Source organism: Triturus cristatus, chromosome 4_1 (genome assembly GCF_964204655.1).
Source record: "Triturus cristatus chromosome 4_1, aTriCri1.1, whole genome shotgun sequence".
Taxonomy (NCBI): Eukaryota; Metazoa; Chordata; class Amphibia; order Caudata; family Salamandridae; genus Triturus; species Triturus cristatus.
Window position 1 is genome coordinate 1,345,881,912 of NC_140585.1, and position 17,377 is coordinate 1,345,899,288.

Genomic DNA, 17,377 nt, shown 5'->3' on the forward strand with positions numbered 1-17,377 from the left:
ATCAACGATACTCATGAAACAGCCTAGAGAGGGAAGTTGGCTTACCCCTTATTGAGGTACCTGTAGATCAAGAAGGACCTTATGTACACAGTGAACTATTAGGCCAAGATAGAAAATTTTTACTTGATACAGGGGCAAGCCGAACAACAATAAAACGTAGTGAAGTTCCAGGGGCACCCCTCTCAGGCTCACAGAATATTTCCCTTGGCTTTTCAGGAAAACCTATCGTTAACGAAGTATCACAGCCTCTTCCCCTTACGATTGGTCCTTTGACACGAACTACAGATTTATTGCTTACTAAATCATGCCCAGAAAACTTGTTAGGTATAAAAACTTTGAAAGCTCTAGGAGCTATAATATGTTGTTCTCCGGAAGGAGTAAGATTGTTTTTACGTGATTTCAAAGGGCACTATGTGTCCCGAGACATGGATCACCGACTGCAGACTTTACCCACACATTTATGGGCACAAGGCCCTACAGATGTTGGTTGCATGAACATTACACCATATCGAGTCACACTAAAGGCAGGAGTGGTACTACCACAAATGCGACAATACAAGTTACCACCAGATGCTGTAGTGGCTTTACTGCAAATCATTGACGAACTTATTACCCAAGGAGTGGTTGTGGAAACAGACTCCAATGTATGTAATTCACCGATAATTCCGATTCTTAAACGAACTGATCCAAAGGCCCCGCCAGTATATCGATTGGTCATTGATCTGCGCGAATTAAATAAATGTATTGTACCACAATACCCCGTAGTTCCAGACATTTCTTCATTATTGACAGCTATTGATTCCGAAGCAACATTCTTTACTGTAATTGATCTCAAGAATGCCTTTTTCAGCGTCCCAATAGATCCGGAAAGCCAATACTTGTTCGGATTTAGTTTAAATGGACGAAGCTTTAAATTCACACGCGCACCCCAAGGATTCACAGAAAGCCCCAGCATCTATAGCCAAGCACTGAAACGAGAACTTGACAGTATACACATGCCAGTCAACACTGCCCTGCTTCAATATGTCGATGATCTGCTGATCACCGCTAGAAGCGAACCTGAATGTGAAAAAGCCTCACTGACGGTTTTACATTTTTTGGCCGAAAAGGGGCACAAGGTGTCCCCTTCTAAAGCTGCAATTCTGTGTCCAGCGAGTTGTTTACCTTGGTCACTCGCTGTCCAAGGAGGGAAGGCAGCTTACACCAGATCGCATCCAGTTAATTGCTAACATGCCAATACCCAAGACACAAAAGGAGGTGCGGGCTTTTATAGGCCTCACTTCATATTGTAGGCAGTGGATCCCTCAGTATGCATTTCTAGCAAAACCACTCATTCAGTTGACAACACAGGAGGCAGCCACATCGACTGTCCTCCCTTGGACACAGGAACATACACAAGCTTTTGAAAGCCTAAAGAAAGCTTTATGTCAAGCACCCGTTTTAGCAACACCATGTTACTATAAACATTTTACACTCTTTGTTACAGAACGCGAAGGTACTGCTTTGTCAGTACTCACTCAGGAACAAGCAGGATCACACAAACCGTGTGCTTATTTTTCTAGTACATTAGATCCCGTAGCTCAGGCTCTGCCTGCGTGCCTGAAATCAGTGGCAGCAACAGCTTTAGCAATTAGACAAAGCGATGCCATAGTGTTAGGACACCAATTGACAGTACAAGTACCACATGCAGTAGAGGTTCTCTTGAACCGCACACAGACACAACACTTGACTATAGCACGACTCACTGGTTACGAATTAACATTGTTTCAGCCACATATAGAAATCAGACGTTGTAGTACATTGAATCCTGCCACACTGTTACCAGTAAACGGAACAGACCCACTTGCACATGATTGTATTGAAGTTATCACTATCACGACGAAACCTAGACAAGACTTGACAGACGTCCCATTGTCAGATCCAGACCGGACGTTGTATGTAGATGGGTCATGTATGAGAACAAGTACAGGAGAGTTAGTGGCCGCGTATGCAGTCACAACAGATACTGAAGTTATTGAAACAAATCGCATAAATACCTTGTCCGCTCAAGTAGCAGAGCTCGTCGCTCTGACACAAGCCTGTATTCAAGCTACGAATAAAAAAGTCAACATATATACTGATTCACGTTATGCATTCGGAGTTGTACATGACTTCGGCGTGCTGTGGCGAGAGAGAGGTTATTTAACTTCTCACGGTACCCACATTCAGCACGGACCCCTTATTCATGCCTTACTAGATGCAATACATCTACCCACTGCAATATCAATTATGAAATGTAAAGCTCATACGAAAGTTACTGATATCATTTCCCAAGGCAATGATTTAGCTGACAGAACAGCTAAACAGACTGCTCAAACCCACACGTCTGACATGACAAAGACAATAGTTCCGATACCAACACATTGCATGACGGTTAAGGATCCCGCTCTTGACGTAATTGACATACAGACACATGCTACACCAGATGAAATAAAGAAATGGACTGAATTAGGAGGGACCCAAACGGATCAAGGATGGATGACGAAGGAAAAATCTGTGTGGTTCCTTCCTGATTCAATGGTCCAAGTTATCATTAACACTGTACATAGTCCAGCGCACCTAGGAGAAAAAGCTATGCTAGACAGCATTCAACACATTTGGTTCAACAAACATTTACGAGCAGCAGCTAAACAAAAAGTCCGTACCTGTATGATCTGTTGTCAGTTTAACCCAGGTAAAAGCATTCCCGTAGAACAGGGTGGATTTCAGCCTCCTGATCACTCTTTTGAAGTCCTCCAGATGGATTATATCCAGATGGAACGATGTCGAGGATTCAAATATGTTCTCGTAGTTGTCTGTGCTCTTTCCCGTTGGACAGAGGCATACCCGGTTTCAGATTACACTGCCCCGACTACTGCCAAACAGTTGGTTCGAGAATTCTTCCCACGATACGGTTTACCACGTGTTGTCTACTCAGATAACGGCCAGCCGTTCTCCTCCGAACTAATGAAACACGTTTCACTTTTGTTAGGCTATCAGTGGAGATTTCACTGTGTCCGACACCCCGAGGCAGCAGGTCTCGTGGAACGACATAATCAAACTCTGAAAATTAGATTGTCCAAAATATGTAGAGAGAAAGGTGTCGACTGGGTAGTAGCCTTACCAGTTGCACTCTTTTACATGAGAATGGTAGCGCACTCTCGAACAGGGCTATCCCCTTATGAGGTGGTCTTTGGTAGACCACCAAATATGTGGGGGACGCCTGTACCACGAAAAATAACTGATGTTGACTGTAACATGCTGACAGATTACTTGGCTTCCTTGATGTCTGCACTACAATCTTGTCGTTCACAGGTAGCTGCAGCCTTTCCCGACAACACCGAGGTGAAACCCCATGACGTAATTCCAGGGGATTTGGTGTTAGTGAGGAATTTTGACCGGAAGTCCCAGCTGGATCCTAGGTGGAGATCGCCTCAACTCGTACTGTTAACAACGAGGACAGCCGTGAAGATCGAAGGTCGAAAAGGCTGGATACATTCAAGTCATATCAAGAAATTTCATGGACTACCTTCCGATGTAAATGACACACCTTGCGTGTCTTCACCGATTGACTCAAAGCTTCCTTTGGTTGAACTGAATGACAAAGAACAATACAGACTAAAATTAAGGTCTACCAAGTCAGACAATTTGATTGTTTAAGTCCTCTCCAAGGTGAATCGGTCGAATTTGTCCCTGACATGAATCCCCTAGACCTGAATAGAGAAAGACACCGAAGGAAGCGAATGAAACAACATGCGTACTATAAATCACTGCGTAGTCATTGCACAGTGACGTTATTAATTTTGTTTTTCTTATGTCTTTTAATAATAGCTGCAAGTATATTGTTGCACATATATTATCCTATTTCTAAACATGTTCATAATGTTACTGCTGAACATTCTTTTAGTGAACTTCCCCCGCATGAGTTGTCATATAGATTTGCGCTGCGCAACAACACTTTTATTAGTATGTTACATCATTCCCATCAGGTTAGCAATGCTACAAATTGTTGGATATGTGGCCGACTCCCTCCCTATCAGAACTATAAAGGAATCCTGCCTCTCTTCCCATACCCGTTCACACACAATGGCTCCTGTGGAGCATGGTTTAGTCTAATTAATTCCCAAGATTCGAATTCCGCAGTTTATCAAGACAACTGGGTATGGGGAAACCTGCACTTAGTTTTACTTAAAGTCTGCTACCCTGACAAGAAGGGACTTCCCAAAAGAACAGGAACTGATCTAGAAAATGAAGTATATGGATTAGGTAATTTCACGCTTAATCTCATGATCCTGAATGTCGAATCCGAACCTGCACCAATTTTGCCCGCTATGTCAGTATTTCCAGTTAAAGGTGAATTATGTATAAGAAAGAATGGCTCTATACACATGGGCCACAGTAAATGCACCACTGTAATAGAATTCAGTGATCGAGGCAAGTCTACATTTAGAGCTTCTCGCCATTCCTACTTTGTATGTGGTCAGACTGCATATATACGTTTGCCTCTAGATTGGGATGGTACCTGCTACATTGGATTCCTTTTGCCACCTGTTTTCCTAGCTCCTCCTGATTATCACAGAAATACTCATTTAGTACACAATAGAGAAAGGAGAGATCTCCCAATAGTCGATTACACTGAGACAGCATGGGAAAAATACACAGATTTCAATAAAGGTTTCTTTCCCTATATAGGTACAGTTACCAATAGTAAGCTGATACGTAGATTAACCAGAACCCTTGAAGCAGTAGTGAACGAAACTATTTCCGCCTTAGGCAATTTAACAGAAGAGCAGTCTGCTATGCGGATTGTTGTGCTTCAAAATCGTCTTGTCCTTGACGTCATCCTGGCCGATAGGGGCGGAGCTTGTAGGGTCATCGGATCAAGCTGTTGCATTTTCATACCAGAAAATTCGCCATCTGTATATAAAGCCATAACTCGCCTTCATAAGATTGTAAGCCAGATACACCAGAATCCAGGCACCTGGACTTGGTCCAGTTGGTTTTGGAGTGTATTATCTACCTTTGGATGGAGGGTCCTATCCTTCCTAGGTATTGGCTTTCTCATACTATTCAGTTGCTGTTTATGCCTACAATGTGGACCAGCGATTTGTGGTCTGTGTGCCACCTCGTGTATCCCACGTCCAAGTTTTCATTCAAGATTCCGGAAGAAGAAAGAAGAACAAATGATGCTATATGAACAGATCAACGGATTGATGAAGATTGATATCTCTTAAGGGCAAGTAGGGGACAAGGAGGGAATGTGGAAATATGGATTTTTTATGGTCAGTTATGTCCCCTATCTTGGACCCCAACGGTTTCATGTATAAATCACAAGTACATGTATGTTCCCTCCAGTTCCAGTTATGAAGACGCAAACACATGTGCGTCCACCGTCAACATGTCCTCTTTCAGATCCGCCATGAATGGGCCGGATATTCTATTCCTAAGTATGAAAGGCCACCGGCTTTATATGGTTCACTTATCCCATTTTACAGTTCAGACGAGTAGGCCCTGATTCTGCCATCAAGTCTTTTCTGCCTTCTGCCTCTGAAAGCTCCAGTCTGAGCTCGCATCTGTACCCATGAACTTTGTCCTACTCCCTGCGCGGCTAACGGTGCCTGACTCCAGCCTGTTGCCTGCCAAAAACTGTATTTCACCTTCAAGATTATCTGCTTTGCTCCGCCTCCCTATCCAATACATTCCTGTCTAGTAGTTTAAGTAAACATTCTCCCAGCTACCGAGCAAAGGGCCCGGCTTCTCTGTCTTCATACAAGTAATTAATAGCCCTATTACTATGGAAGATTTCTGCCCTCGCATCTAGTGTAGACACTTAGACGCTTGTACACGCACTAACGGACAGTATAGTCAGTATAGAATAAGATTCTATCCTAAGAGACCTTTCTTTCTGGATAACACAGTTCTTTAAACATAGGATATTAGATATGATTTGGGATTAGGTTGACATAACCCCAGACTTCTGTCTCCACATGTAGAGCTAAATGTCAAGTCCCCTTCATCCCCTAGTTACACGTCAATCACACGTCATGCTGCTGCGCGCGCATCTCTGCCAAGTATTTCTGCTGACATTGCGAAATTGTTTCATGGAACCACCCATTTATGACATCATACCTGATGACGTTCTTTAGTTACACCCACTTTAGTTACGCATGTATGTTCTTATCTTTGTTATCAACTGTTACGCCTCCGGCATCTGTTTCACTGTAATGCCTATTGTATATAAATGATTACTTGTCAATAAAGTGGGGTCCTTCACTTCCTGAACCTTCGTGGTGATGGAATATGGAGTCCTCAATTCGAATTGATTTTGGAATAAAGCCCGTTCCGAACCTCTAATACCACGGATTCTGCCTCTTATTTTACTGAGCTATTATTATAGATTTTCCGCATCAAATTAAGTCCCGGTAATTAAATTATTTACCACAGCCCAAACATACTGGAAAGATGTCACCGAACAATTGGAGAGTGCTGGGGGGGAAGAAGTTGACGGCTACCCTGAAATTATGCCTGCTAAATGTATGGGACGCCACGGACCTTAACCAGACTGAGAAATCATGGGTTTCACTGGGAAGGGCCTTCGCAAAACGAAACATCGCACAAAAATGGGATGTGGGGGGAGATGCCATGTATTAGAGACTGGGCTGCTGACATGGACAGAGCTATGATTGCAGAGAAAAAGGTTTTCAAGCACAGAGGATGCCCCCAAAAATGGGATCGTAAGTGGGCTGCATGGAATACACATAAGGGGGAAATATACTGGTCTCCAACACGGAAGCTACGGCGTCGTGAAGTCAGATTGCACGAACCATTAAATGCCGTAGGAGAGACACTGGAATGAAGAGTCATGGGAGTATCAATATATGTAAAAATAACCTATACATATTTTGTATCTGACTGTATGTTTCTGATGAACTGCATTGCTGTGCTTTTTGTTCTGTTGACCAATAAAAAGTGAGAAAAATAAATAAATATTGATTTGAAGGCAAGTAATATCAATTTTCAAAATATAGAAGTCATTAATATCGTTTGCAAAAATATAGTTTAAATATCGTTATTTAATTAGTGTTATGTATTTTAAATGTATCCGATGTTTTTTTTTCCATAAGTGTGGTTTATGTTTTTTATTATATGTTACATTTTTAGAACTTATCAAATTTTATTTAATTAAAAATTTGGTGTTTTTTAGTTCCGTAGTGGGTTGTGGGTTTATAGGGGAATAGAGTGGGAAGTAATTCATTTAATAAATTAATGATAATTTTGTATTTAAAAATATTTATTTAATTGATACTTAACTGTGATTTTATTTTTGGGGGGTAAATTTTATGTGAGTTGTGGGGTTTATAGGGGTAAAGGGTGGGAAATAATGTATTTGTAATTAAATAAATCTGTTAAATATTAATACATTATTTTCATTGTGTAATTTTGTTTATGTGCGGTTTGTGGGGCTACAGGGGTAAAGGATGGGAAGTAATCTATTGTAATAATAAATAGTTAATATTAATTAAGTTTTTCAATTACATTTTGTTAGGTGCGGGTTTTGGGTTTATAGGGGTAAAGGGTGGTAAGTAAATTATTTTAAATTAGTTGATATTAGGTAATTAACTGATAATTATGTTACTTTTGTCATTTTTAGGTGCAGGTTACATGGTTATAGGGGGTAAAGGGTGGTAAGTAATTTATTTTAAATTAAATAATTAGTTGATAATTAATATTAATTGATAATTATGTTAATTGTGTAATTTATTTTAGGTGTGTGTGGGGCTATAAGGGTAAAAGATGGGAAGTAATTTATTTTAATTTATTAGTTGGTATTAATTAACTGATAATTTTGTTTAATAAAAAAAATGTAGATGCAGGTTTTGGATTTATATGGGTAAAGGGTGGGGAGTAAAGTAATGTTAATTTGTAATTTTTGTTAAATACTATTCGTTATTTAATTGAAAATTAATTTTAATTGTGTAATCAATTTCTTTAAAGTTTAATTTTAGGTGAAGGTAGTGGGGATTATATGGATAAAGGGTGGGATGTTAATTAAGTTTAATGATTTATAATTTAGTTTCTAATTAATATTATTTAATTGATAATTAATTGTGCAGCCTTTAGATGTGGGTTAGTGGCTTTTGTGAGGTATGGGGTGGGAAGTAAATTCATTTTAAACAATGAAATATTATTGTGATTAATATTAATTACATAATTATGTTAATTGTGTAAATATTTGTGTTAAATGTGATGAGTATATTGTGTGCTTTGTGGGGATTTATTGTGGGTAGTACATTAATTAGAATTTATAATTACATTTATTAATGAAAATTAGTTTGTTGATTAATATTTATATTAATGCCTGATCTCTGCCACTCCTGCCAAGGGAGTGTTTGAGACTACTAATCCCAGGAAGCGTTGCGGTGCCCAGGAGGAGGACCCGGACTACCGCGCCGTGCACAAAAGTGTGCGACATCTCCCGGGGCGCAGGCAAAGGTCGGGCCCGTCCTGCGCCGGTCGGCGACAGGAGGCGGCAGGACGGGCCACCCCCATTGGTCGTAAAAACTTGCATCGTTAAACTGATCTACACTTGACCGAAACCCTCTAACAGTGAGCTCAATCGGAGGGAGACTGTAGGGAGGCCATCTTCTATGCAACGTTCGTTAAACAGCTGAGAGGACAATCATCTCAGCCCGCCTGCGTGTGCCCTAACCCGGAGGGAAGCCAAGACAAAGCACCTCACAGTAACCAGTGAGGCAAGTACGACTAACCTTTGGCTCATGATTTTCCTGAAAACATTCTTGGCATCTGTGGGAGACTTTCTGTACATGCTCTTCTGGGTCACATAACCAGGAACACAATCAAATTTTACCATAATGGAGAGGGGGGGTCTTGAATCTAGTGCTTCGAAGGGGGGAAATTATATCTTGACAATTTAGCCCTGCTGAAAAAACTTTCAGCGGGGGGGCGGGAGTTTGGGTCTGTAATTTATCCATGACTTTAGAGGCGTGTGGGAGTGCTTTGACACACTGGTAGCTATCTCTGTAATTATCCCTCACTGCCTCTCTATTCAACTGCACTGATTATGACGATCTTTTGATTTTTATTGCCACTATCTTTCCCTCCTAACAAAGTATCCCTTGAATATGGGTAAGAGAAAGCACTCTGTTGCTGTAAACAAGTCTCAGACTCAGTCCACAGACAAATCCCAACTGTCACTACTAAAATATATTGCAGGAGCAATGGGGGCCATAGATAGGCAAATATCATTGGTTGAAGAATCACTGTTAACCTGTGGGGAATGTGTAACAACTTACGTAACTCTGACCTATGTCACTTCTAATGACCCAATGGACCCCACAGAGACTCTTACAACTAATGATGAAGGAAGGGGCTCAAGAAAGGACAATGATGTGATCGGGGGCACAGGGGATAATGGGTGTATTCAATTTATCTCAGAGTCCATTTCCCCATCTGAATCCAATTCACAATAACCACCGAAACGAGTAAGAAAACCCCCTAATCATTCTGTAAGCACTTGCCCTAGGTAGAAACCTCCACGAAATAAGCAAACAAACACTCAAAATAAAGTTCCCCAGCAAATAGAAATAGTCCCGGCCGAATTCAATATGGTTTCAAATAATTCAATAAGTAGCAAAATAGATGCCCTTGGTGAGGCACTTTAGCTATTTCAGCAAAACTTCAAAAATGCACTGGGGGCTATACACACCTGTCTAACGAAAGTGGAAACTAAAACCAATACTTGTCCGGACCTGCTGAATTCCCTTGTAAAGAGGAACACCACCAAATGTAAAACACACCATGACCTGCCCGCATTCTATAGAGGTCCCGACTAAGCCCACAGCTAATAAAATAGCTTCTGTTAGCTCCAATCTTTGGCCTCACATTTGCACAAGTACCAGTAACCTCACCCATAGATGATAATCCACAAGACCAAATGGAACAGATAGATTAGCACCTTGATCTCCCCCCCGGCTGCCACCCTCTAAGTGATAGTTTTGGCAAAAGCTCATCCTCTACCTACAAATAGGACAGAGAATTGGACAGAGAAACAAGTCCCTAAATAGGTTTGGTGTAAGAACGAGCTTAACTGATCAGCTTTTTAATGATATCAAAATAGTGAGAAGGGTTAAATGGGCGGGGAAAGGTCAAAAAACTCTGCGCGGTGACTGTATAGTCCTGTCCTTTAAAACCCCACACTCTGTAGATACTGTTTTTTGCAGGGATAGGGCCTCTAATATTTCCACAAGCTCCATCTCCTTTTTCCCTCTAGGTTACTTCTATCAACCTGCAAAACAGATTGATAGGGACAGGCCATGGTTTTCAGGCAACCCAGGACCCACACAGTATTTTAACTTTGTGGTACCAACTTAAAACCGCTTTCAAAGACTGGCAAATTTGGATGGGGTGGATTGACTCAATAGGGGAGGCTTCTCTAGTTAGTGGGAATGCTCGAATGATTACCTCCAAGTTAGGAGCCGATTAAGATGCAGTAGAATAAGGCTCTGACCGTCGGTCAGAGCCATTCCTACAGCATCGTAATCTGCTGGTCGGATTCCTTCCCGACCGACCCATTTGGTGTTGGTCGGAAAGGAATCCGACCGGTTATTCCGACTGCCATCCCATGGGCTCAGAGAGCCCGTCCGACAGTCGGAATGACTTCAGTAATCCCAAGGGCAGATCTTTCTGCCCGAGGGATTACAATGTCGGATTCCGACAACCTTTACGTGCCAGCCTTACCGACACAGAAAGGCTTTTGCAAGTTGACTTTGGGGGCCCCCAGAAGGGCACCCATTGGTGCACGGCCTCAGTTTGGTGGCCAAGGGGGCACTTATGGTGCCCTCCCGTTTGTCCCTGCACCGCGAGCCAGGCACCTTGGGTTTACCCAGTGGTAGACACAGGTTAAAAAAGGTCAATGGTTAGGGAGTCATACATTAAGGTATGGTGTTGTATATTGCTGTTGCATGCACATCGACTGGAATGGTTAATTCTAAAGAGATCGAAAGAATCAGTACTCCGCTTGGTTTCCCATTGAATGATTTAGTGGCTGGAAGACAGTAAGGAGTAAACCTATCCATTACCTCTTTGTCAAGGAACCAGGTTTCTTGGAAGTAGCAGACACTTGCTATTCTTATGTAGACCTCCCAGTCGTTATCGCCAGGTTTCTGCTTGCGTCCTGAAATATTTGACCCTATTATTGTGCAGTTTCACGATAGAGTCCTGGCAGTGGCTTGTTCCTATGGATAGGGGATTTTGGGAGGTGGTAAAGAAAAGGCTATCAACCTTACCACTGTGTGATCCCGATTTCCTTTTCGCGTAATTGTCTGTGGTATAACATCTTTATTTTACACCTAGAGTTGTAAATCGATTGGTTTGTTGTAGGGCCATTTATTGATTTAAATCCATTTTATCTGTCAGGCTGTGTACTTTAAGATTCTGTGGTCTCCAAAATATTTGGGTAGGGCTCCTTTTTGTAAGTCGCAACTTGTTTGCAACAGCCAGGGAGAGAGTCTTTATTGGTCAGACTTTTTGTTGCCAGTGTGTTATAAGGATTATATTTAGTTTCCATTTTAGTTTTCCCTTTTAATTTCGCTTCTTTTTTCAGATGGTGGTTTGCACATGCTTCTCACTAACACAAGGGAGTGTACCATTCACCAATTTTGTTGTTTTGTAGTCTACACTCTTAGTTTCAGGGACGTACACATCAGAACGCAATGACTATGTTTTATTATGTGTTTGTAGGAGAAGACTCTTCCTTCTAGACAAAGTAACATTGTTATTCTGAAACTCTAGGAGAATGTGATAAGGTTGGTGTTTTATTATGAAACAACCGTGCCTGAGCTGAGGTCAGTGAGAGGCACATCACACCAGAGTTATCATGAAGGTTGCAGAGAGTTGTCAATGGGATTCAGTCCCACAGGCCCCGACCTTCATCCTAAGAAGTAAGATAGCTGTGCAAAGCAAACATGTGGGTGCCTTACATTATTTGCCATAGCAGTTGGTGCTCCAATTCCTCAAACATGTAAGGGAACTGAGACAGTTACTGTTTTTAAGAAGGGTTGGCACAATATGCCAGTTAATTACCGTCCTTTTAGTCTTATATTAACTCATTTTATAGCTGGATTTAGAGCAAGAATAGGGACTGTAGCCCAGTCCTTCCGTTCCCTTATGACCAACTGGAAGGTGGTGGACATCAACGGAGGGAATCATATTTTGCCTTTGTTGTTCTCCATGGTGCCTTCAGTTTTGTATACAGAACTTGACTATGGGAGGCATTAGCCATCATGGGAGTACCCAACGACATTTCACAGATAATAATCCAACTAGATTATGAGAGGCATTAGCTATCATGGGAGTACCCCAAGACATTTTACAGATAATAATCCAACTAGATTATGAGAGGCATTAGCTATCATGGGAGTACCCCAAGACATTTTACAGATAATAATCCGTCTTTATGAAGACAACTATGCTCAAATCAGATGGGGCCCAAATTTTGAACTTACTGAAAAAATGTGTATCAATAAAAGAGTTCTTCAAGCTTCTTTTTATTAATGGTTTACTAGGCTTTTTGACTGATTGTGAGAACAATTTCCCAACTCCAGCCGGTCAAAAGATACCTGGGCTACTTTTTCCTGATGATACTATTCCTCTTTACAATTCTCCTAAGGGTCTGCAAATGTTATTACAAAAGTTTTCTTTATTCTGAGCTATAGAGCTCCTACATGCCATCTGCTTATTTGCATGTTGGTGCACATGTGCATGCATGTCAGTGGCTGTAGGTAAGAACTATTTGAGTGTCTCTGTGTGCGAGTATGTCAGTGTTTGTCTCTTCATGTCGGACGGTACGTATGTGTGCGACTGCGAGTAATTCTGTGTATCTGTTTCTGGGTGTAGTTGACTGGTGTTGCTGTATGCATGTACAGGCCTCCAGAAGTGTCTTATTGTGTATTGTGTAATTGTTTGTGTCTCAGGGGCTATATACCTGCATGATTGAATATGTATGTTTGTACATGTTTGTGGGGCAGTCTGGCTGCCTTAGTTTGTGCATTTTTGTCTATGTGAAACTGACTGTCATCTTGCGTGTCATCTGCTTTTCAGCGACCGTTTCGAGCTGTGTCTGTCTGAGCCTGTGTGTCTTGGTGTTTGATTGATGGTGTGCTGGTCTTTGTGTTGGTGTGTGCATGTCTCAATGGCTGGATGTGTATATCTGTTTGGAGTGTTTCGATAGAGGTGAAAGCTGGGATGTCAATTAAGTGTCTAGTCTGGCCTGTCACTCCGTAGGGGATTATGTCTGTTGTCAAACAGTCTGCTCAAGGGACTCAAACACCACACGTCGCCGTCTTGATTTGCAAAGTGCCCTAAAGACCCTACTCTGCTCTCTGGGCACCCAGTCTGCTGCCAGTGCGCAGTTATCGCTGAGACAGCAGTCGGGTCCGCTCTGGGTGTTAGAAGGGGTCTGTGCTGTGTGGAGTCTTTCTCTGAAGCAGAGAGTGTTGAGTGCATACATTTTCTGTGCACACAGCACAGACTCCTCGTCTTTTGCCAGCCCAGGCTAGAGCCCTGAATCCACTTTCCATTCACCACTTCTTATAATAAAAACATCTTAATTTGTTCTTTCTTTCTCTCACCTAGGATAACTCGCAATACAATGCAAATCAGTGCCCCAATGTTCTGACCTGCACATAAAACAATAACTTCACTGTGTGAGTAGGGGGTAGGGCCTTGAAGGGGTGGGGTCTTGTGCCGAGAAGTACCCAAGAGGCACTTTTGCAACGCCCCCCCCCTCCCCCCCCCCCCCCACATATTTAGGTCTTTAGCGCTGCTCTGGCGAGAGTTTTAGTAAGCGGGTTTTGGAAGTGCAAACTAGTGGCTTTTTCAGGCCTCCAGCTACAGTGCATGTGCGCAGGGCGCATGCACCATTTGTCAGCCTGCGTGATCACTTTCGCGGCCGCATTGATGTTTTCAGTGAGCCGCGCGGCCACTGAACATGAAAGCGGCCGCGAAAGTGCACACCATTTGCCAACCTGCGTGCCTCTCTCCGCCTTAGTGTGCGCGACGTGCCCTACCCCCCTCCCTTATTCCACTTCCTGCTTGTTTACATAAATATCCTGCATCGTTTTTAAATAAACTTCCATTCAAAGCTATTGCAGCGTTTTAAATAAAGTTTCTGTCACTTGCCTCTCCCCCTACTTTCATTCCTCTCTTTTATTCACCCCTTACTTTCTTTCCCCTTTCATTCTTCCTGTTCACTCATCACCTCCCTCCTCTCTGAATCTTTTTCTCTCTCAGGCCCCCTTTCTCTACCAAAAATCAACAAGAGAGGAAGGGATCTACACGGCTAGTCCCCTCAGTAGATTATCCAAAATCAACAAAGCCAGTGTACAGTAAATCAAAACAAAGGGCACTGTAGTCAAAACAGTACTGTAGTCAAAAGAGCACAGGTCCACAATTTCCATATAAACCGGTATGTTCACGGAAAGAAAGTAGACCTCTATGGAACAATACCCAGCTGGTATTAAAAGCCCTCACTCGCCAACCTGGTTGGTGACATGCTTCATCATTGGGCTTCCACTGGGACGACCGAATGTCATCCCAGTGTGCTGCAACGCCAGGTTACTGCGGAGCGGGGTTTTTTGTGTGGGGAAAGTGAACTTAAAATCTCCAATGGAGTCAAAAAATAAAACTTTAATAATTTTGCTTAATTGGAAAAGAATAAAAGGGAGTGAGGGTCAAAAAAATAAAAGACCTGGTTCACTCCGCGGCGGTCAACATGTTTCTGCCTCTATGAGTGTTAATCGGGCATTCTTCAGGACCAGAGTGGATGTGCGGAGCCCCGGTGGTATGAACACTCTAAGGTCCACCCTACCGTGGGCTACTAATGTGAAAATCAAAAAAACTAGATAGTGAAAACTCCGCCAGTTAATGTTAATTGTTAAGGGGAGAGGAACGAGTTTACTCTGACGATACAAAGAGACAAACAAACAGAGACAAAACATAAAAAGAAATATCAATGTTTGTCGCAAAATCGTGCTCTACAACTCAGGAGTTAAGAACTGTTGTGCTCGAAGGACAAATGAGTGCCACTAGATCTACCTCAGGTGCCAAAATGTGAAAAAATGTGCACCTAGGTATACTCAAATATCGGTGTAAGATAACAGATCGTTATCATATCGATAGTGACTAATAGAGAGGGGCCAAAGGGGAAAAGGTCGGCGGAGAGGGACCAATCAAAGAGTACACTGGGTACAAGACGACCCAGTGGGCAACCACACCCGGAGCAAACAAGCTCAGGAACAGTTGGCCTCGGGACCGAGCACTTCAACAGCCTGATCGTCAATCTGTCGAACAAAACACTGACAGACCAAGAGAGATCTGTTTTGGAAAAGGGACTGGGTTTTGTTCCATCAGCCCGCCCCGACAAATTCCGCCTTCACTGCGAACTTGCAGCATTTTTCAGGAAGTTGAAACTAAAAGCTTTCTTTGAAGGCCGTGTCACAGATGAAGCTGACATGGACGTAGGGGACACCCCCCTACGCCCACCATCGACCTTTAACCCCCCTCCACATACCATTCCTGTGGAAATTACGACCTTTGAACGAGCAGTGTTTGCCGAAATTGAGCATACAGTCATCCCCACTACTTTTAAGAACTTGAGGGCAGATGAATACAGAGCCATCACCTCTCTCCGTGCGGACCCCAATCTCACCATAAAACCTGCAGATAAGGGGGGCGCAGTCGTACTACTGAATACTACCGACTACGACCAAGAGTGTCTCCGATTGTTAAACGACCGTCGGAACTATACACCACTCCTCAATGATCCATCTGATGAACTTAAGGGTGAGATCCTGAGTGTGGTTGAAGATACCCCGCTCCGCAGTAACCTGGCGTTGCAGCACACAGGGATGACATTCGGTCGTCCCAGTGGAAGCCCAATGATGAAGCAGGTCACCAACCAGGTTGGCGAGTGAGGGCTTTTAATACAAACTGGGTATTGTTCCATAGAGGTCGACTTTCTTTCCGTGAACATACCGGTTTATATGGAAATTGTGGACCTGTGCTCTTTTGACTACAGTACTGTTTTGACTACAGTGCCCTTTGTTTTGATTTACTGTACACTGGCTTTGTTGATTTTGGATAACCCCTTTCTCTACCCCCATATTTCCTTTCTTCGTATCTCAACTGGTCCTTCTCTTTCCTTTCCTAATGTTTCCTTCTCTCACTCTTCGCCATTGCTCCGGTTGCGCCACTCTCCATTCGCTCTTCCTTACACAACTATTTCCCGGCCTGACCTCTGTGCCCCCCCTCAATACCCACAGCCCCCGCCCTCAACACCAGCTGTGCCTCGAGGAAACGCACGATTGGAAGCTCCGCTGACAGTGACGCAAGTCTCTGCTGCAGTTCTCGCCCGACACAGAATTTAGCCAATGTTTCATAATTTCCGTACTCTTAGTGACGAGATGCAGTTGACCCTCAATGCACCGTCATATTTAAATGGTGTTTTGGACGGTTGGTGAACCCCGATTCACGAGCGGGTGTCCTCGGCGTGAATTTATTCCAATGGTATGCTGCGCTGGAGACCATATGCGTGTGTGTTGCTCAGCGTAGGTTTTACTGGTTATGTTTGTTTGAAAAATATGGAAGGAAACTGTGGCCCGTAGCATGTCACATTGCTGAATAGTTCTCAACATTGGGCCGCCTGCCCCTTATAACGTGTAAATGCAGAGGTCCCTCCACCCTACTTACTAGCCGCCGGAAGTTGTCTTGGAAATATATTTAATTTCCATGCACACAGGGCTTTAAGTGGGATGAAAAAAATGGGGGGGGTGGGGGCTCTCAAAGGTGCGGGGCCAGTGTAATTCAGGGCGTTGCTTAAACACTTAATCTAAAAATCTGTGTTGAGCATAGTGTGCCGCCCGACTTGTATTTTGCTGTTTGTCATTGCATCTAGATATACGATACAACAAGTAACATCATATCTACAAGAAGTCAGGACTATTGGCTTTGTCAATGGTTGTTAGTTGCATAAGATAAATAAGCAGCAACCATGGATCTATGGCTTGTATATATTATTGAAAATACTTCCATAAACTCCCCCCACCCCCTCCGTCGTGTATGGCAGCCAGGCTGAGACAGCTTCCCGGGCATACACACAGCCGCACCCGAGTACTTCACTGGTCTTTAAAAGACAATTTAGGTGTTAATGAGGGTACCTGGTTTTTCACCCCTTCTTAGAGCCCCTGTAGCTCCAGTCTCCATATTGCTGGAAGAGCCCCCTCCCCAAATTTTTAGTAGCCCCCCCCACCCCCGAAATTTGGCTTTAGTTGTGCCTCTGCCT

General features: G+C 43.0%; 1 protein-coding gene across 1 annotated transcript in view; it reads right to left on the bottom strand.

Annotated features, from left to right (window-relative positions):
• Nucleotides 1-17,377, bottom strand: part of ATF6 (activating transcription factor 6) — a 740,128-nt gene that overhangs the window by 684,430 nt on the left and 38,321 nt on the right. The window lies entirely within an intron of this gene.